Here is a 21,029-nt window from a genome sequence, read left to right as displayed (position 1 = left end):
GCATTGCAGGCAGACTCTTTACCACTGAGCAACCAGGGAACCCATAATTGTGAGTTGAGGGTGAGGGGAGCTGTTCCTTTGCCTTGGACCCCTTGATACCCAAATTGTATGAACTTCACTATTTTTCTCTTTCCTTTTCCTCACTCTTTGTTCCTTTTAATTATTATTATTTCTTGTTTCTCTTTAATACTTTACCTGTTCCTCTCCTCACTGCCTTAAGAATGCTAGTCATCATGACCCCTGAGGGCTTATTTCCCTCCCTTCCCCCTGCCCCTTCTGAATGTCCTTCTTTAAGCTTTATGTGGTGAACGAACATTGACGCGAGTGAGCTCAGCAGACTCGTAGGCAGAGTGAAGCATGTCTTCACTGTACTTTCAGGTCTTAAAAGTTATCAATATTCTTTTGAGAGTGGGAGGACCTGAGTCACAGTTTTAAATGTCAGCTGTATTTGCTGAGGTCATGAATTCTTTTCACCTTCACATCTGGCCAAAGATAAAGAGAAAAATATTTTCTGGCCTTTTTTTTCCCCCTCTTTTCTTAAATACCACAGTGTTTGAATTCATGATATGAGTAGACCATTTCTGAGGGGGAGAAAAAAAATCATCAATGATGATTCTTTCAACTCCTACTAATATTTAGCCAAATGACATAGTTGCCAGACGCTAGACTTAGAGAAATCCAATGAAAGGGGTCACATTTCAGAATAATTTTGATAACTATTCAAGCCTTAATGAGCTCTTCTAAAACAAGTAAAGCCACTTCCACTCAAAGGCCTAGGAGACAATTAAGAAGATATTTTTTCTTTCATTTATCTTTTTGAAAAACAATTGTTGATTGGTGTAGAACTTTAAGCAGTAATTTACTAAGGGATGAAAGGATTCCTAAAGTTTCTAAAAATGTCTATTTTGCAACCAGATGTTTTTTAAAAGATAAAGTTAATCTGTGCTTAAATAGAATAATATTAGGGTAGAACAGATACTTGAAGAGCCATGCAATACACTCCCCAGTACCTAAGCATTCACCATGTGACTTGGTCATCATGCTAGGTCTCATTTCAACTCGCATCTGGTTGCCAGAGCATTGTCCCAAAGACTCATAGAGTTCTGGGTCTACCCCTTTATAGGATGTTAAGGACGCAATCCAAGCAACTCTATAACACAGTCTTTCTTGACCTGAAAGTCCAACACTTACTGTGATACTGCTTTGGCTCTCTGCACTTGGGAGGACCATTCCGTGGCCTTTAGAGCACTACCTAAAAGTTTTGAGCACGCAGGGATGTGCTTTCATTCCTTGCTTTACCTGTTGACAAACAGAAGCAACATTCATGTCAGAAATGGAGTCTGAATTTGATTTGAGGCTTGACCCAGTTTTTACTGTAATCAAACCAATTTTTGACATCATTTCACACCATAGAGAACAATAAAATAGAGATTCAAAAGACTCTGAGTCATGAGTGTAATAGGAAACCAACACTTCTTAACGTCAGAATTATGTTGCTTACGACTGTCATTTTAATTGAACATGTTTTCCCCATCATTCCTATCTCCTCCTCTTCCTTCATCCCTTCTGACTCCCTCTATCTATTTTTTAAAATGCTCTTCATCTAAAGTATTCCTCTCCTCAGGCATTAACTTCTGAAAGAATAAAAGACTCTCTTTTAAATCCTGAATGCCATCATTTAAAGTATAATGTGGAGGAGGAGAGGATCTGATTCTGTAGGTCCTTCCTGGTCCAGATTATCACCAGGTTCCCCCAGGATGCCTTCCTAACATTGTTCCTTTTGCTCTCCAAGAAGAGCTCTAGCCCCAAGACCCCGGATTTTTCACCACAGCCTCTGCATGAGTCTAAATTAATGTCTAAATCCTGTTTAATATTCTAGCGAGTCCAGGATGTGAATTTCTTATTGCTTTCAAGCCTCCTACTTTTCTAAGCTGACATATGTCAGGAGCCCTAATGGTAACTAATGCAGCAAAATAATGGTCAGAAACATGATAGTATATATTTGGGAGGACAAGAAGGGATGTCCTTTTTTTTCCTCCATAAAATGCTTGCTTTCTCCCCCTGTCCCCACCACCACCACAATGCATTTCAGGAACTCTGCATCTAATTTTACAGATACGTAGTTTTAGGACTTGCAAATATAGCTTAGGAAATGTTCTGAGATTGAAGCTGGTAGCAAACCAGTTTATTTTCTGCACTGGACTTTAGGACAAGTGTGCACAGATACAATTCCTTCAAAGAAAGTGAAACTAACATAGTAAAGCAAAGGGATAATACTTTTACACATTAAAACAGTTGTTTGCTATCTGTAAACCTTGATTTAAGCATAATTATTACTTTTTAGAAACCTGAAACTGGAGGAATGTGTATTTTAGTAAAGTTTGTTTGTTGATTTGTTTGTTAGCCTTTATCTCTTTCTTCTCAAGACAGTAAAGTTTTGATTCTTTAATTTGATACTGTTCATGGCCCTAGGCATCAGTCAAATCACTGCCCACTCTTATCTTATTTCTTTCCCTCTTAGAATGAAAAGCCTTCTATTCTATCATTAAGGAGTCTTTTCTCCATGAAAAGTATATCTTCCTTTTCCAGTAGCACCTGAGAACTTTGAGGAGAAAGATTCTCTCTTCACTTTGAGGGTAGAATAGTTAAAATAAATGCTATTCCTTGCAAAAAAAAAAAACCCCATTTACCTAAACTTATAGGAATTGATTGCAGAGGAAGGTCATAGAGTTACACACTACAAATCTTATTGCCTTCTCAAATTTTGGAAATAAGGCTGAGGATAATGTAATGAAAACCCTCTTTGGATATTTTTTATTAATATAGTACAGAATCACCAGAAAAGAAAAAGAGAATACTACTAAAATGACAAAACCAGTGGATATGGATTGCTATAATTGTTCAGATTTCTGTTCTCTTCATTTCAAAACTACGTGTGTTCACAAAGTCATAAATGGTGAAACATCAGTTGTCCATTGCCTCACATCTCCTTAACCTGGCGCTGGAGGTGACAATCACAGAGGGAGATTGGCATTGTCAGTACTTCACCCATGTATATTCCCACCACCATACAAAAAGGAAAAACCAAATTAGAAACTTAAGAAAAGAGGAAATTGTAGTGCTTCATTTGAAAGCATACAAGTATACTGTTTTCAACTCAATTCAATTTACAGATAGCCTGACAACCTTTTTATAACCTGTCATTTATGCTATAATTTGCATTCTTGGCTGAATATTTAAAATAATTGCAATTTCAATTAAGTGAACAGAGGAAAAGCTAAGAGGGAAAACAGGACAGTATGATGGGACTAAATTTGATACAGTTCTGGATTCCTGAAGCCAGTTCTCAGAGTTAGCAAGGAAAGTCAGCAACATTCACCGTTTGCCATTCTCTCCCACTCTATTAATCAGCCTAAGAATTAACCTCATTTCTTTGTGATTTAAGACTTCTCTTAATACTATCAAACCCATATAAGAGAAATTATAGAATTTGTCTGCCCCTATTCCTAACCTGCTCTCTGGGGCTTATGCAGAAAGAACTGACAATAAAATAATGACCAAATTTGATATAAGATTTAGACATAGACCAAAGTGCTTAGTATATGTTCACTACCAGAGGGTTCTTTGAAAAGTAAGGTGAGTTACTCTGCCTCTGCTCTCCTTGGCACAAACTTTGATTTGAAGCGATCTATATGTAGACTTGAGGGAGAGAATTCTCAAAAGCGTTGTCATCATTTAAACCCCTTCCTTAGTCCCACTAATTACATTTTCCCAGGGGCCTGTTGAGATATACATTAAGGGTAACTCTCAAATATCTAATTAAATTTAGTTTTTTGCTCTACTGTTAAAAGAATTGTGGTTTTCAGAGTAAAGGAAAGTAGAGTCTCTTCATAATCCTCATGGCAAACCAAGGCAAGAAATTGACAGAATCAAGAAACTCTGTGGGAACATACTGTTTCAAAATACTTTGAGTGTGCTGACCCCTCCACCCCACCCTGCCAAATGCTTCTAGAATCTATTCTAAACTACATATTCTCCTGATTCTCCTGAGACTTCCAGCGTGCATGTGGGTATGTGCGGACAAGCAGACTTAACATCTGGAGGGTGGAGACCCAGACAAACTGGAGAGAATGGTGCTGGAAGATGGTCAAAGGCAAGGCATCTCTCCAAAATCACTCAATACTCCCATATCCCAAACTAAGTCCAGATGAATCTCAAGCAAAAAGTAAGCTCCATAAGACATCCTGCTATGAATTTTTCTTTTCCTAATAATATAAGAAGAGGTACAATGCAGACTCAATTTTGGTGTAATAATTCACTTTTATATTTAATAATTGTACTTTTTGTGTTAGTGTGTCACTGAGTTATTTGTACCAGTTTTCAATCTATCATCCTGAGAGGGGCCTTGAGAATTTCTGTGTATGTGTATGTAGATCTGTATTTATGTGAAGTCAAAAAAAGTGGACAGGACAAGAATGAAGTGAGAGGAGGTCAATGTGAAAAAGTGAGTGCCCTTAGTATCTCTATTTATGTTAGGTAAGGTGGCTGCTGCCTGAAGCCCTTGAGGAAAAGCTGATTGCACTATTCAAAAATAAGAACCCAGCACTGTTAAATTTAGGACCGTGTTTGGGGAAACAGGAAAGATTTATCTTTTTCTGTACCTATTCCCTTTAGCATCGGAGCCATTTGACATGATGAAAACCATTCAATAAAAACCACTACTGACCTTTGCATTAAATAGCTATTTTCCTCTTCTAAATACTACCCTTGGTTTCAACTCAACTCCTTCCCTTTATATTCTGCCTATTGGCTTAACATTTTACAGAATAATGCCTAGGTGTTTGCTAGTTGTTTCTTTCCTTTGAGCTGAAACAAACAGGGACAACAAAAGAGATGACTCACAGAAGTGTGAGGTAAAGACTGAATTTCCCACTTTTGTGGCACTGGTAACTGTTAGTAAGTGTTGTTTAGGGCTGAGCTTGGGTCTGTAATAGGGCCTTCTGGTTTTTTTTGGTCTTTGTTTTGTTTTTTTTTTTTTGCACTAAATAAATATGACTGCACTGCATTGCACTACTGAAATGTATTTACTTGTGCCGGGAGAGAGTGTGTGAGGTATGGGAAAGAAAGATGCAAGTTATGAAACTAGAAGCACCACAGAAATGGAAGGTTGTTTTCATCATGCTCGGTCTTAGCAAGGTTGGTGAGAATCTGTAGAATCTGCCAACTCTTGATCAGGCCTAGCAACTGCCATGCTGATAGGATCTGTTTTCTTATTATAAAGAAGCTGAGTTAGTACTGTACATTGAAGATGTTTAAAAGGAGAAGTTTGCCCAACATTGTCTCCAACTAAGCTTTCAGTAAGAGTTTCAATGGTGAGGAAGCCAACAGAGGTGACAGGGAAGTCTTCACCTTGGCCAGGGGTAGGGCCTCCTTTCAGAAAAACCTCACCTTGTCCATACTGGGGGTATCCTTTCAGCCTGAGCATGATTTTTCATCACTGGGTGAAACCTAGATCAGGCTAACCAAAGAGGAAGGCCATGCATGTGGTAAAATCCTTTAAGATGACAGTAAGGGAACAGTGCAATAAACATTAAAAACCAGTGAGGTGAAAGGTTTATTTTGAAACAAGCTAGGCCACCTTTGAAATTGGAGGAAGAGTTGGAGGATTAATTGGAACCTACTTACTAGCTGCTCCATCAGAGACTATCCTTTATAAAACAGAAGACCTTAACAGTGCCTAAAAGCCTAGTTTTGAAGTTGGGTTGGTTTTTGTTTTGTTTTGTTTTCAGTTTTCCTTTATTTGATTTATTTTTATTGCCTTTTAAAATCTCAGAAATAACTAGAATTTGACAGCTCTTTAGTGACTATTAATAAAATAATCTGTCACCACAGGAAAAGTAATGGATTGTGTAGGGAATAATAGTAGGAGAGTGAAGATGCTGAAGGACTCTTCCAGGATCCAAGGTGACAGCATTGAAGATTCTGGTTCAGTAGGAAAGGATCACAACTTGTATCAATGGGTACTGTTGAATTTCTCTGATCACTGTCACGTGTTGGGACATCAATGTGGAAAATTCTTGGGTGAGGCCTCTTAAGATTTCATTGATACCTGTCTTTCTCTCTCCCTCTTAGTAGCCATCCAAGTCTACTTTTCCAAGTTGAAATTTTTTTAAGGAAGCTGACAGCCTTGCTAGGCAGAAGACTCCATTTAGAGCTTTCAGAACTAATATAAGCAATCCCTTCAGCAGTATTCTCTCCCTTTTAAATAAGAAACTCTAAATTCAGAGCTCTTAACAGATACTTAGAGATGTGTTTTGGGTAAGCACTGAGAAGATACTGACTGTACCAAACCAAAGTTATATACAGAAATAATTGACCTTTTAAAATATATTCACATTAACTGTCCTAGAATACTTCTCTTGAGGCTTTTGGAAAAGAACTTCTTCCTTAAAACTTGCATACCCACTCCAGTTTTGTCACCAAAGATTTTAATCTCCAGAGCCCCACTTCCTCTCTTACAAGGCAAAAGTAATACAACAGGCTCGAGGGATATGCTTTGGTGGTCAAGTGATGATACTTAGGTTTTCATTCTGTTAACAGTGATATTTAACATTTAACAGGAGACTTGTTGTTAGAGGAGCTACTGAATTGTCTCTATGACTTAGGGATTGGTTAGAAGTTTAAAAAAAATAGGGAAAAAATAAACAATAGTACTTGACACTGTAAACTAGTCTTTAATAGAGTCATGACCTGGAGACTGATGGAGAGAAAGAAACTTCCGTGGAAGAGAGTGAGCTAAATCATTGAGAACCAAACGAGGATCATTGGTGACACGTGGGGCAGCGCGTGCACAGAGCAGGTCAGTGCTCTGCATGGCCGGAGCCAACAGCCGGGGCCAATAGAGAAATCAGATACCTGGCCAATGAATTCAAGTACTGAAAAAGCCACAGTTTGGGTTTCATTGTGGTTGCTGAAGGGGTTAAAACATCCATGCCCATGGCAAGGAAAATGCTGAGGCTGGTCTGTTGTGATAGTGCCTTTCTTGTTGTAGCAAGTACTAGGTTAATAATCTGTTTAGTTATGCTTTCCTGGATCATTGTCCCAGTCTTCTGAGGAGGTCTGAAGGGATAATATTCACCTATTATGGGATGAAGGGATAGGGTATTGCTCCTGGAATGCTGTGATGTGATGATATTTGCACTAGATTCTAAACTTTAAACTGGAGCAACTGAATGAGAGAAAAACCAAGGACTGTTCCAAGTTAAAAGAAACCAAAAGCAGTATTTTCTGACTGATGCAATTTCTTTGTCTTCTTCTTCTTTTTTTTTTTTTTTTCCTGGAAGAAACTTCACACTTGTTGATTACCAAGCTCAACTCTTACCAATTGTTTTCCTTCTTATTTTATTCCCACACTGGACCATCGGTGTGAGTTAACCATCAAGTAGGAATGGTTAATGGAAAGGCTTCTGTCATTATAGCTTCATAACCCTTCTCTCCTTCATCAAAGGCATGGGGGTGGGGAGGCTGCAGAGCCATTGAGCCCTTGGGGAAGCCAGTAGGCATAGATGTCATGTCAAAAACTGAGCTAAGGCATATTTGCTCAGAGGACATTGGGACCCAGAGCTAATCCTAAAGGATGCTCAGAAAGAAGGAAACCAACGTATTGAAGAAAACAAAGGGAGGTGGTGCCCAAAGGTTGCCTATTTCTCCTCTCTCTTCTTTTCCAACTCACCCTCATATCCCCTCTATTGGAATTATATTTCACTTCAAGTATTATATGGTACCAGAAGAATTATTTGGTTCCTTGGTTTCTCTCTTTAACAGTGGTCTGGGAACTCCTCCAAAATTAAAAACAAATACCATCAGTGTCTCTCTTGTGGCCTACCAGTTTCTCGAATGCTATCCAGCTGGTCTTGACCAGTCAACTAAGATAACTTGGAAGCTTTGGCTTGCTCAATCACCTGTCCACTTTTTTTTCATTTTGTTTCCATTTCCATTTGAATTTTGAGTGATCCTATAGAAAGGTGGAAATTATGGGAAAGGTTTGGAGGCTGCAATTCTAGGGCATACTTGTCAGGAGTTTGTATTACCCCAAATATCTCTTTTTTGCCCTGTTTTCAGTTGAATCTGTTGCCCTGATTATAATTTCTATCATATTTGTGGTTATTTTTATGAGAATAGAGTCCATTTGCTATATCTCTGTGAGTGCTTTTTTTCTATTTTCCCCACATGAGTGCAGTACCAATCTGTTAATGAAGTACCTGTTTATTATATTATTAATATGTAATTCTACTGTAGACCAAAAATATAAAAACAAATTTGTTCATTTTAAAGATATAAAGAACTAGTGAGTGAAAGATTAAGAAGGAAAAGACCGAAGAGCAGTGGTTAACTATGTCAAGTTAGAAATCTAAGAGTAGCCTTACCTATTTTAACCAGTGCTTGCCAGTCATACCATAGTTGGGATTACATAGTCTTGGCTCCTTCATGCTTATTTTGTATAATACTTGTTTGTCTGTTTGTTTTTCTTTAATGCAATTGAGGTTGCACATCATGCTGTTTTTGGCAATGCCTGATTTTATTATATTTACTTTTATCAGTCGTTTCCTTTACAAGGATGGGAGAAAAGTTGTATTTCTTCTTTTAATTTAAAATTTGTTTAATGCACTGGAAATAAAATTGGACATATTTCACTGTTAAAAAATCAGAAACAAAACAGAACAGAAACCACAGAGAAAAAACCAGCAACAAAGTAAGTAATAGGGAAAAAAAAATCTATTTGTGCTGAAACACCATACAAAATACATCCCACATGAAAGAGAAATACCATCAAATAAGGAAAACAAATCGTTTAAAAGCTACAACATTTGAAATTAAAAAGATAGCTGGGTTCAATGGGGATGGGGAAAATAGGGCATTCCGTTAAAATTAGAGATCTCATTATTGTTACAGTTAATGCCCAAACTGGTTCAATGTGGGCAAGGTGACTACAGGGAAAATGGCCCCAGCCTTCTGCATACCACTGGAGTTCTCTCTTACCTTTTCTCCTAGGCTTAAGCTCTGTTGTAAGGGGGAAGAAAAATGTGCTATGATGGAGAAACTGGCTTGTATAGAGGTATTTGTACAGTACAAGTGTGGACACAGCTTAGTCCTCTGCCCATCCTCAGGCAGGATGTTTCTTTTCTCCTTGAGGATTTGCAGCAGGTAAGCCCATGACATAGGAGACTGTAAAGGATCCTCAGAACATCAGCTCATACTAAAGAGCCTCTTGACTCCAATCTGATCTCCCTTCTTGAGCATTCCCAGACATTAACAGAGCCAGTTAACCGATACAAATGCACAGTGAAAGGAAATAGATTTTTTTTTTCCTAGTCAACCAGTTGTATCTTTTGTTTAATGTTTGCTGGGTTTTTCTGGTTTTGTTTTGTTTTAGAGTCGGGGTGGGAGTAGACGTAATTTCACAAACCTTATTCAGTAATTGTTTTGCATCTTCCATGTTTTATGCAAAAGCAGACATTTAAATCAATAAATAATCGTGCCCTAGACTGAAAGTTAATGTTTAGGAGAGGAAAAAAATTGTTGGAATTTTTTCTACATTTTTTTGTGAAGAATCTTTTTTGGAAAGGAAGGATACATATTTTTGTTGTGTAATATTTTCTATTTTTGAATGCATTTTATTGGTACAAGACTGTTTTTTTGGTGAAGACATTATTTAAGAAAAAAAAGAAAAAAACTAATCGAAAAGTTTGCCCTTAAGGATATGCTGCAGTTTTGAGGTTAAAAAAAAAAATAACTGATTCAAGATGCGTGTTAAAAGTTGGGATTATATTGTTGTTTTTTTGTAATTGTTACAAGAAGAAGTTTGTACCCACTGCTGTTTATTTTGTTTCAGATGAGTAAGTAAAGGGATTGTTCTTGTTTTATTCTTTTTTTAGAGAAAAAAAGCTATTTATGAAATGTCAAAAACACTGGACTGTGAGTTTAAGTGTGGAAGCATTTTACCACCCTGTGTCTTCGACCAATTATGGGAAACCCCTTTTCTCTTCCCCCCCGCCTTAGCCTTGCCAAATGAGAAAAATGTAACAGCTGTCAGATGATCGAAGCCACTGAAGCCCTGCTTTAATTCTTATGGTTTAAAAAAGTTGGAAAACCAAAGTTAAATTTCTTTATGAAATCCCACTGTCCGTAGCCCTTTTTTGTATGACATAGCCGGTTGACTCAGCCTCTCTGTCTTGGATCATTGCCTTCTTAAGGACTGGGGGCTAACTCTGAGGCCACAGAGACATAAAAATGGCAAGCCTGAGGGTTGAAGGCTCATGAAAGTCTGTGTGAGTGTGATTTCAACTTGTCAGTGGGCAGTTTTCCCATCCTGCCCAAGAGCGGTGCTGACCTGCCTGAGGGGAGAGCTCCCCCACCCCTATCACCTCCATCATTGTCTTCTAAGACCTCTGCTCTCTGGAATGGCTTTGCCTCTCTCAGCAGCCCACCTCCATGGATGGGGTGGGGTAGGGAGGATCCAGTTGAAAGAAATGCTGTGGATGCTATGAAAGGCCCCCCAGCCCTGGGGAAGGTGAGTCAAGGGACCTTGCCTGCACAAGGGAACTTGCCTGCCTCATCTTTGACTCTGTGGCTTGTCTATCCATCTGCTCACTGTGAAGACAGAGAGGCAGAGTGCCCTAAGGCTGTTCAATAGCTTTTCCATATTTTTTCAACATTGAAAAAATAATTTTTTAAAACTGTGATTTTTTTTTTTAATCATTTGGCTGGAGGGAAGGGAAAAGGGAAACACCAAAAGCTGTAACATGATTAACTGGAGATATTTAAACTGGGGGCACTTTCTAGACCAAGACAAATGAATTTCGTTCTGGACCCTAAAGCAGCCAAATCTGGGGACTGTCTGTGACAGAAAGCTGAAGAGAGGCCTCCATTTCCTCCTTTCTCCTTTCTTCTCTCTGTCTTGAAATTCTCTCTTCTCCTTTTCCAACTTTCCTTTGACTGCCCCAATGGCCCTTGGTCTCCCATTTCATACCTGTGTGCATGTGTACACACACACACACAGACACACATACTTGCAAAATACCATTTTTCTTAAGGATTGTGGGACCGAATAAAATCACGTGCCTTCATTTTTTCCTTTTATAGCTAGATGAACCTCTTCTTTTTTTACAGCATTTAAAAAATAGAGAGGTTGAAATGTTAGTGGGGGAGGACTTGGGTGTCATTTAGGACGTAATTTTTGTTTAGCACATTCCCCCAAACATCAGTACAAAGATTTTGACCCCTTAATCGTATTCTTTGGACATTTAGAGCATCCAGTAACCGATACATGACAGCCTACACCTATTTAATTTTAGAGCAATTCCTGAAAATTTGATTTCATAGACTTCTTTGATCCTTCTCAAAAATGAGGTGAGCAATGGCACACACCTTGTTCTCCCAATCTGGTGCTTATGCATGTGGCGTGGGGTGGGCATGGGGGTGGGGGGCATGGGTGTGTTTCAACCAAGGGTGCATTCCTAAAGATCTCTGGTGCTGAAGGGCCTCCAGTTCCTTTCAAAGACTGCATTTGACACATTTTACACACGAATGGTATCACATGCAATATTTTAACAGAGCATGGGAGAGGCTCTTTGAAATGGGGTTTTGCATCTTTTTTGTAACATTTTGATTTCTCTGGTGCCTTATTCCTACTGGACGCTGGCACTCAAATCCCCACAGGGAGCTGACCCAAAGTTAGCCTGGGGAGTGGGGACGCCTGGGCAATGCTGGAGTGGGCAGGGCATGGGGAGGCTGGTGTCCGCTGTTGGGGAGGGGACTAGATGGCAGGAACTGCACACATCCACACACGGTGAACACTTCTGACCTGTAACACACCGCAAACTCATCCTTCCTCACCTGAGCTTTCCTTCCTCCTTCCTCTTCTATCTCTGCCTTCTCCCAAAGGTGCTGCTGCTGCTGCTACTGAGGTGCCCGGAGTCCAGAACGCCCAGTAATCACTCAGGCACAAGCCTGGCACTGCCACGTCAGCCCCTGGCACAACCAAACCCGGGTTTCTCTTGCTGGGGGCTGAGAACCGTCAGATTTTTCTCATCAAAAATGTTTTCCAAGAAATCATTGGATTACAGTTATTCTGCATTGCAAATGCACTTTAAAAAAATAAATAAAAGCTCCAGACTGTTTAAAATGTACAGAGGGGGCAGGGGAAAGATAAACATGTGCTAGTGTCTGAACCCAGTTCAGTTTATCTCCAGTTGAAACAATATACACTATATTATGTATAAATGTATACACACTTCCTATATATATCCATATATATATAGTGTATATATTATACATGTATAGGTGTGTATATGTGCATATATACACACATGCACATAAATCCAGATGCTCATTACAAAACCAGATGCTACACAAACAGCAGCAGAGGAAACAAGGTTGGACTCTTGCAACAGATCACAAAAAATAAAAACAGCCACTTACAGTGACTTTGGTCATTTCTGTACGTTCACAAGGAATGGATTGTAACAAAGAAAAAAAGGAACAGTGTTAGTGAAAGTGGAAAAATGGGCGAAACCAGCTTGATCCAATGGGAATGCAGTAATGTTCTATACCATTTCACCTATTTCTTTTTGTCATGTTGATTTGATTTAAGTTTTCGGCTATTAAATTTTCTTTAACTCAAATGACCCACAACAAACTGAACAAAATGACTACAGCAAAAGCCCTTTTCAGTGGAAGATGTCAGAAATCTCAAAACCCTTGGCCTGACTCAGAACTACCATGTGCAAATCAGTACTCTTTTAATGTTTGAAATAAAACTGAAAAAAAAAAAAAAAAAAACTTTTTTGAAGCACCTTAATGTGGCCATCCATTCAAGGAATGGGTGCCACTTTTTTCTTTGAGCACCTTATTGATGTGTTTTGCTATCTGCTGTCTTTCTGTTACCTGTTGGCTGAATGGCTAGCTGTTAACACACGCATGCGCACAGACTAGAGGGTGGGGCCTGCGTGTTCTCAATGACGTTTACTGTGGTGACTGCTGAAAGGTGAACCCGTTTCCTGATCTTCCCGCCACAGTGTTGTGATAAGATTCGAAGAAACCATATTCCCTGCACAGAAATGTTTCTTATCACATTGTATCGTAGTATGGAAAGGAAAATGGTCCCTTTTTTGCAATTGCTACTGTACACACACACACACACACACACACACACACACACACATTCATTCGTCCAAGTGGTATTTTCAGTGTCTGTGTGGTTGTCACTGTTTACACGGTTTCCATTTCCCAGTGAATTTTGAATGGAGGGCAACTTTTCTAACCAGATTGTCTTTTCAGTCTGAGGACCTGGGGGTTGGGGAGGAGTTTGGAAAGAGGGAGAGGCAAGGAAAAAGAGATCTTTAAACTGAAAGAATAATTTCCCACGAGGAACCTAGGCTTGATGACTGTGGAGACTGTCCCCTCCAATCCTTGCAGGTGGGCAAGGGACACTGTTGTATCAGTCTGTGTACCGTTCAACCCATGGAAACACGAACACACACACACCCATCCACCCGTCAATATATACATGTGGTTTGGAATGAGCAGGTCAATAGTTTTGAGAGGGAGTTTGTTCCTTTTTTTTTTTCCTCATTATACTCTTAAATTGTTGTCAGTTATCAAACAAAAACTTGTTTTGAAAAACCTTGCATACGCCTTTTCTATCAAGTGCTTTAAAATATAGACTAAATACACACATCCTGCCAGTTTTTCTTACAGTGACAGTATCCTTACCTGCCATTTAATATTAGCCTCGTATTTTTCTCACGTATATTTACCTGTGACTTGTATTTGTTATTTAAACAGGAAAAAAACATTCAAAAAAAGAAAATTAACTGTAGCGCTTCATTATACTATATTATTATTATTATTATTGTGACATTTTGGAATACTGTGAAGTTTTATCTCTTGCATATACTTTATACGGAAGTATTACGCCTTAAAAATACGAAAATAAATTTTACAAGGTTTCTGTTTTGTGTGGAAGAGTAATTGATGTTGCTAAGAATGATGTTTGTTTTTTGGGGTTTTTGTTGTTTTTTTTTAAATGTTACCAGCACTTTTTTTGTAAGTTTCACTTTCTGAGGTATTGTACAAGTTCACACTGTTTGTGAAGTTTGAATATGAAGGAATAATTAAAAAAAAAAAAAAAAAACTCTTGGTTTCCTATTGTGTCTTCTTTATATTGTGGCACTATTTTTACACATTCTTTCAAACATTGTGGCCTGGATCTAGTCTGAGATTATCCAAATTGAGGATTATACCTAAAGGGCCCCCAAAATTCTCAACATATCAATCCTCTTGCTACGATAAGTAAGAATTCCAGGATCAATGATACTGAAATCACTTTGGGGAAATATAAGGCCAATTGGGCCTCCCGACACCACCTCATAAATGGCACATGGACCACTTGTTGTTGTTGCACTTGTTGCTTAGTCAACAAGTCATGTCTGACTCTTTGCATCCCCATAGACTATAGCCTGCCATTCTCCTCTGTCCACAGAATTTTCCAGGCAAGAATACAGTAGTGGGTTGCCATTTCCTTCTCCAGGCAATCTTCCAAACCCAGGGATCAAATCCACATCTCCCGCTTGGCAGGCAGGTTCTTTACCAGTGGGAAGCCCTATGGCTCATTTACTGTTACCTAAATTGATTCACCTTTTTCACCCCTTCTCCTTGTATCAGTATCTCTCTGCCTACTGTGGAAATAACCAACCTTATATGACACTGTGCCCATCTATCCCTGTATCTTCGTATTCAAAGAAAATTCATGGCTCAAAATATGTCTTCATCTGATGACTTTGGGGACCCCCAAGGGCCTCCTATTTGCTCCATAGGCACTTTCTCATACCCTACAATAAGAACTCTTGAACCTCATCATTCTCACGGAAATTGCTGGTGTAATGGAGAAAACATACATCTTGTTTGTCCCAGGTGAAGTCATCACAACTGAATTAAATTTGCCATCGTCAGTAAGCATCTATGTTTCACTCAAAACTGTGCAATGTATGCAAGAAATGAAAGAAATTATTTCAGCTCTGGCGAACTTTAAAATTTAACAACTAGAAATAAATAAGGATTCATATATGTCAAGAGTTAGATTCTACCATTCAAACTCTCAGTGGTGTGGAAGTTTATTATTATTACTGTTGAAAGTCACTCAGTCAAGTCTGACTCTTTGTGACCCCATGGACTACACAGTCCCTTCTTCAGGGGATCTTCCCAACCCAGGGATCAAACCCAGGTCTCACACATTGCAAGCGGATTCTTTACCAGCTGAGCCACAAGGGAAGCCCTATAAACTAACAAAAAGATACGTGGGCAGGTACATCAAGGAAGGGTCCAAGGACTAAACAGTCTAGTCTGGAACTCTCAGGAACATGCAGGCTTCAGTTTGGAGGAGGTGAATGTAGATAGACATTTCCACTAGTGTGAGTAATACAAAAAGACCCAGGCCTGGACCTGGGATGGGGAGAACTCTGGGCTGAAAGGTAACCTCTATGAATTAAATATTGACTTCTTGCAACTTGTTCACTGAACCCGTAAATTCACCTCATATTCTAGGAAATAAAAAATAGGAAGAAACATTTTCCTGATGCATAATCTTCCCCTCTTTGATTTCTATGAATCTTAGCAACATGTTAATGCCAGCAAACTTCACCCAGAGCCTTTGAACTCTCTGTGAATTGTCCACAGACTCTTTAGGCTTCTTCCCTACCTGTTGAAAATGTGGTTCAGTTCAGTTCAGTTCAGTCACTCAGTCATGTTTGACTCTTTGCGACCCCATAGACTGCAGCATGCCAGGCCTCCCTGTCCATCACCAACTCCTGGAGTTTATGCCCAAACTCATGTCCGTTGAGTTGGTGATACTATCCAACAATCTCATCCTCTGTCGTCCCCTTCTCCTCCTGCCTTCAATCTTTCCCAGCATCAGGGTCTTTTCAAATGAGTCAGTTCTTAGCATCAGGTGGCCAAAGTATTGGAGTTTCAGCTTCAGCATCAGTCCTTCCAATGAATATTCAGGACTGATTTCCTTTAGGATGGACTAGTTGGATCTCCTTGCTAGTTTACATATCTATAGTAAATGGCACTTAGATTATTCATAAACTTAACAGTTTATAAAGTTTTTCCTTCATGTACTTTAACCATCCCTACAATTGCCTTATGAAACATTAGTACACTAATTTATAGAAACAAAATTTAGAAATATGTGTCCTTCTCAATATAAAACAATTAATAAACTAGTACTTGAAGTCAAGCTTTCAGAAATCCAATGATATATATACCATACCAGTGTTTCTCAAACTTAAGTAAAGTGTATGCACTTACAAAGCAAAAAACATTAAGTCAGAAAGAGAAAAACAAATATATTAACGCATATATATGGAATCTAGAAAAATGATACTGATGAAACTATTTGAAGGGAAGGAATGGAGATGCAGATATAGAGAACAGACGTGTGGACACAGTGGGAGAAGGAGAATGGGATAAATGTAGAAAGTAGCATCGACATATATACACTACCATGGGTAAAACAGCTGGTGAGAAGTTGCTATAAAACACAAGGAGCCCAGCCTGATGCTCTGTGATGATCTAGAAGGGTGGGAAGGGGGAGGAGAGAAAAGCTCAAGAGGGAGGTGATATAGTATGATTATGGCTGAACTGCATTGTTATATAGCAGAAAGTGACACAACATTGTAAAGCAATTTTCCCACCAATTAAAGAATTCTTTTTTTTTCTTTTTTTTTTTTAAAGAATTCTTTTTAAAAAAAAGGAAAAAGTACTTCTCACATAGTAACTCTACTGCAATAATTAATTAAGTTAGTAAAAATAAACTTACTAATTCATTTTTTATAAGTACTTCTCATAGACGCCCCCCCATGGGGAGAGTCTGATTATTTTTGTTCTAATGTCTATTAATACATTAATCAATAATTAATGGATGTGTTTTTATTAAACTCTCTTTTAAATATACTCAAAATAAAACCAGGTAAATTTTTTATGTTTGTGCCTCTTATAGAATTATAAAACTAAAATATGAGCATATTTACAAAACAGAAATAAATCCACAGACATAAAAAACAAAGTTATGATACCAAAGGGGAAGCAGAGAAGGGATAGATTAGGAGTTGGAGATTAACAGATACACACTACTATATATAAAATAGATAATCAACAAGGACCTACTGTATAACACAGGAATTATACTTAACATTTTGTAATAATCAGTAAGGAAAAAGAATATGTATATGTGTGTACACACATATACATGTATAACTGAATCACTTTGCTGTAGACCTGAAACGAACACAATATTGTAAATCAACTATACTATAATTTAAAAAAACTAAAAATAAGTACAGATAAACAGCATGAATGTAATATGTTGGATGATACTTTGCTGGCATGAAGTCACCGCTCACAAAGGGAGGTGCACTGCCTGCCCTGGTCCAGATGCAGCAGCCCTACATGACAGTGTGTAAAGTGAGGACAACTCTTCCATCACTTTCCTAGTATTTCAACTACTGCAAACTCTTCCACTGCTTTACCCTCCTGGAGCATGCTAATCTGTTCTGAATTAGGTTCCCATGTCTTGAAATAAACTTAATTAGAAACACAAATATGAAGACTGAAGACAGCAACAATACCCTATTATAAAAAGATCATCAACATCCAACACACATTTGACTTTGCTAAAGACCATCATCTCACTTAACACACAAAAGTTGTAAATACTTACCAAGAGCTTGCAGGCCACAAGAATATATCTGCAACTTCTCAGCATTCTTTAAATCACAACAAGATTTGATGTCCCCCGCCACCCCATGGACCTCTGTAGCATCATTATAAGCAATGCCTAGCACAATAATAACATTAATCCAGCATTTTACAGCTTACAAAAAACTCAACCATGTTATCTTACTTCATCTCTCCAAGAACCTTATAAGGTAGATATTATTATTACCATTTTACAAATGAGGAAACATTTGTAATGAAGGTCAATAGGTTAAGTGGCTTATCCAATGCCATGAAACTTAACTAGTAGCATTCAGTGCTTGGACAAGTATCCTGACTCCCAATCCATGACACACCACAGCTACTGCTCTTCTGATCTCTGTACAGTCAACTAGACTTTCAGTAGCAGGGATGATGCCCTTCACAACATTCTGATATGAAGTCAAGATGACTGTAGTCCAGGGAAAGTCCTGTGATGCAAGTCTATCCTTGCATAACACCTGTGAGTTACAAACTTCTTGCCAGTTCTTACCCTGTTTACAGGAGCCACTTAGCTACCTCAGATACCTATGGAGAAGTATATGAAATAAGGAAATGCATGGCTTGTGTTTGGTACCACGTATGTCTTGATCAAAGGAAGGACAGAAGAGAACAGAAGACCTCCATGTTTCGTCCTGTTGATAGCCCTTTCAAGTGCATAACATCTGAAGATCTATCCGTGGCTAATAGATATACCTCTCTGTGTTTTCTCCATACACAAGGCAATTACTAGAATTGTGATATCTAATATGCTAGGCACCAGTCACATGTTGCTATTTACATTAAGTTTAAGTTAATCAAAATTAAATAAAATTTAACATTAACACCCTTAGTCACATTAGCCACATTTCAAGTGCTGATTGAAATCATGACTACTTATGGCTATTGGCTGCCATATTGGAGAGCACAGATGTAGAAGATTTCCATCATTATAGAAAGCTTTATTGGATGGCTCAGACTGTAAAGAATCCACCTGCAATGCAGGAGACCTGGGTTCTATCCCTGGGTTCAGAAGATCATTTGGAGGAAGGCATGGCAACACACTCCAGTATTTTTGCTTGGAGAATCCCCATGGACACAGGAGCCTGGTGGGCTGCAGTCCACGGGGTCACAAAGAATCAAACACAATTGAGCGACTAAGCACAGCACACAGTCCTAGACTCTAACTTATGCAAAAATTCTCCCAAAGTGTATTTGTTAGTTGCTCAGTTGTGTCTGACTCTTTACAACCCCATAGACTATAGCCTGCCAGGCTCCTCTGTCCATGGAATTTTCCAGGCAAGAATACGAGTAATGATTCCCTTCTCCAGAGGATCTCCCCATCCCTGGGATTGAATCCAGGTTTCCTGTATTGCAGGCAGATTCCTTACCATCTGAGCCACCGGGGAAACCCCAAACTTCGAAGAATATAATTCTGACTTCCAGAAAACTCACTCTTTTACACACATAATGCTCTCCTGGGTCTCTGGGACGGTGTGCTAAGGAGTGGATTTGGGAGTTGACTGCAAGGTTGCAGGACTGGAAAGAACCAGAAAACTGAACAAAACACTGATTTCTCATAGTTGGCATCTACAGCCATTCTGCTGACTCCCTCCTTTGGTGGGATTTGAGCCCACCAGAACCCTGCCATTCTTGTGCAGCACACACAGCCACCCTCCCTGTCCAGCTGAAAAGGAACAAGTCATGAGGTAAAATTGCATGGGAAGTTTCTGTCCACTCATGAATATCATCTGCCTCAAATATCCGTGACTCATCATTTCTCTTACGTGTTCAGTGTAATTCATTGGGTTACAGATCAGACTATACGCCCAGGCTTAGAATGTGGAGTGATAAGGAGTATGGTGTAAATGTATTTTTCTTCAAACTCACATTTATTGATCCATTTATTCTCCCTTCCCCCTATCATGGACTCTAAGATAAGAGGGGATCCAGGAGCTCTTAGGAGCTTTTCTTGTCTATACTTAGTGGTCCCCCACCACAATCTCTCTTGTGATCTTTTCCCATATTTCTCACAGGACACAGTAAGAGAGGAAACCTTCCTCGGTCCCTATTTTGAATGAGAGAGAGAGAGACAGAGCCTACCAGTCAGAGATAGACACCCATCTTAGGTACCACCTTAACTGGGATTTAAAGTCTATGGCTTCACAGTCCAGCACAAATATAATGGGAGCTACATATGCAATTTTAGATTTTCCAGTAGCCACATTAAGAAAGGAAAAAGAAACAGGTGAAATCCATTTTAATAATATATTTTATTTAACACAATATATACAAAATATTATAATTTCAACATGTAATCAATATTTTTCAATTAATCATGTGACCATTTACATTTCTATCATTCACATTGTTTTCACAATCGTGTGTATTTTCTACTTCTAGCACAGTCCAGCTCAATAGGACTAACCACATGCCATGTGAGAGCCACACATGGAGAGTGATTGCTGTACTGGACAGGCATGTATCCAGGTATATGGCTTTTAGGGGACTATCTTCTCAGTTCTCCAGAGAAAATCTGCTTCAATGAATTCTACTTTCAGATTTATATTTTGTCTAATTCAATCTCATTTTAATAACCTGACCCATTTGCAACATCTATGGGTCCCTTTGTATTTTTAGTACCATCCAAACAACATTTGGAAATGTTTCCCTATCTAATCATGTTAAATAACTATCATAGTCATGTTAAATGGCATCCATCTCTTGGTCTGGCCTCAACCAAATTTGCATCTTCTTCAAATCAAAGTACCACTCCCTTTTTGTCATTATATGTTAGTTCATTTGTGAATTGTGAATTGTCTTCTACTCCAGCCAATCTGCACTAGCCTTGCAAGAAAGAAATTGTGAACTGCCATGGCAAAAAGCAGCATTTTTATAAGTGTCTATCTCTCTTCCCAAGGACTTGGCATTCTGGACATATTTCAGTTCATTGCTCCTGACTACATACCTGTTTGATACAGAAGTGAGAAAAATCAAAATCCAAGGAGGAGTAGGAGTTGAATTGTCTTCTCCCTCAATAGCCTGATTCTGAGGGAGCAGGGCAATGCTCTATTTTGAAAGTGAAAAGAAAGTGAAAGTAAAGTCGCTCAGTCGTGTCTGACTCTTTACGACCCCTTGGACCATAGCCTACCAGGATCATCTGTCCATGGGATTTTCCAGACAAGAGAACTGGAGTGGGTTGCCATTTCCTTCTCCAGGGGATCTTCTGGCAAAGG

The sequence above is a fragment of the Cervus canadensis genome, chromosome 7, assembly GCF_019320065.1.
Source record: "Cervus canadensis isolate Bull #8, Minnesota chromosome 7, ASM1932006v1, whole genome shotgun sequence".
NCBI classification, from domain to species: Eukaryota; Metazoa; Chordata; class Mammalia; order Artiodactyla; family Cervidae; genus Cervus; species Cervus canadensis.
The sequence above is the reverse complement of the archived record's forward strand: the minus strand, read 5'-3'. Positions refer to the sequence as shown.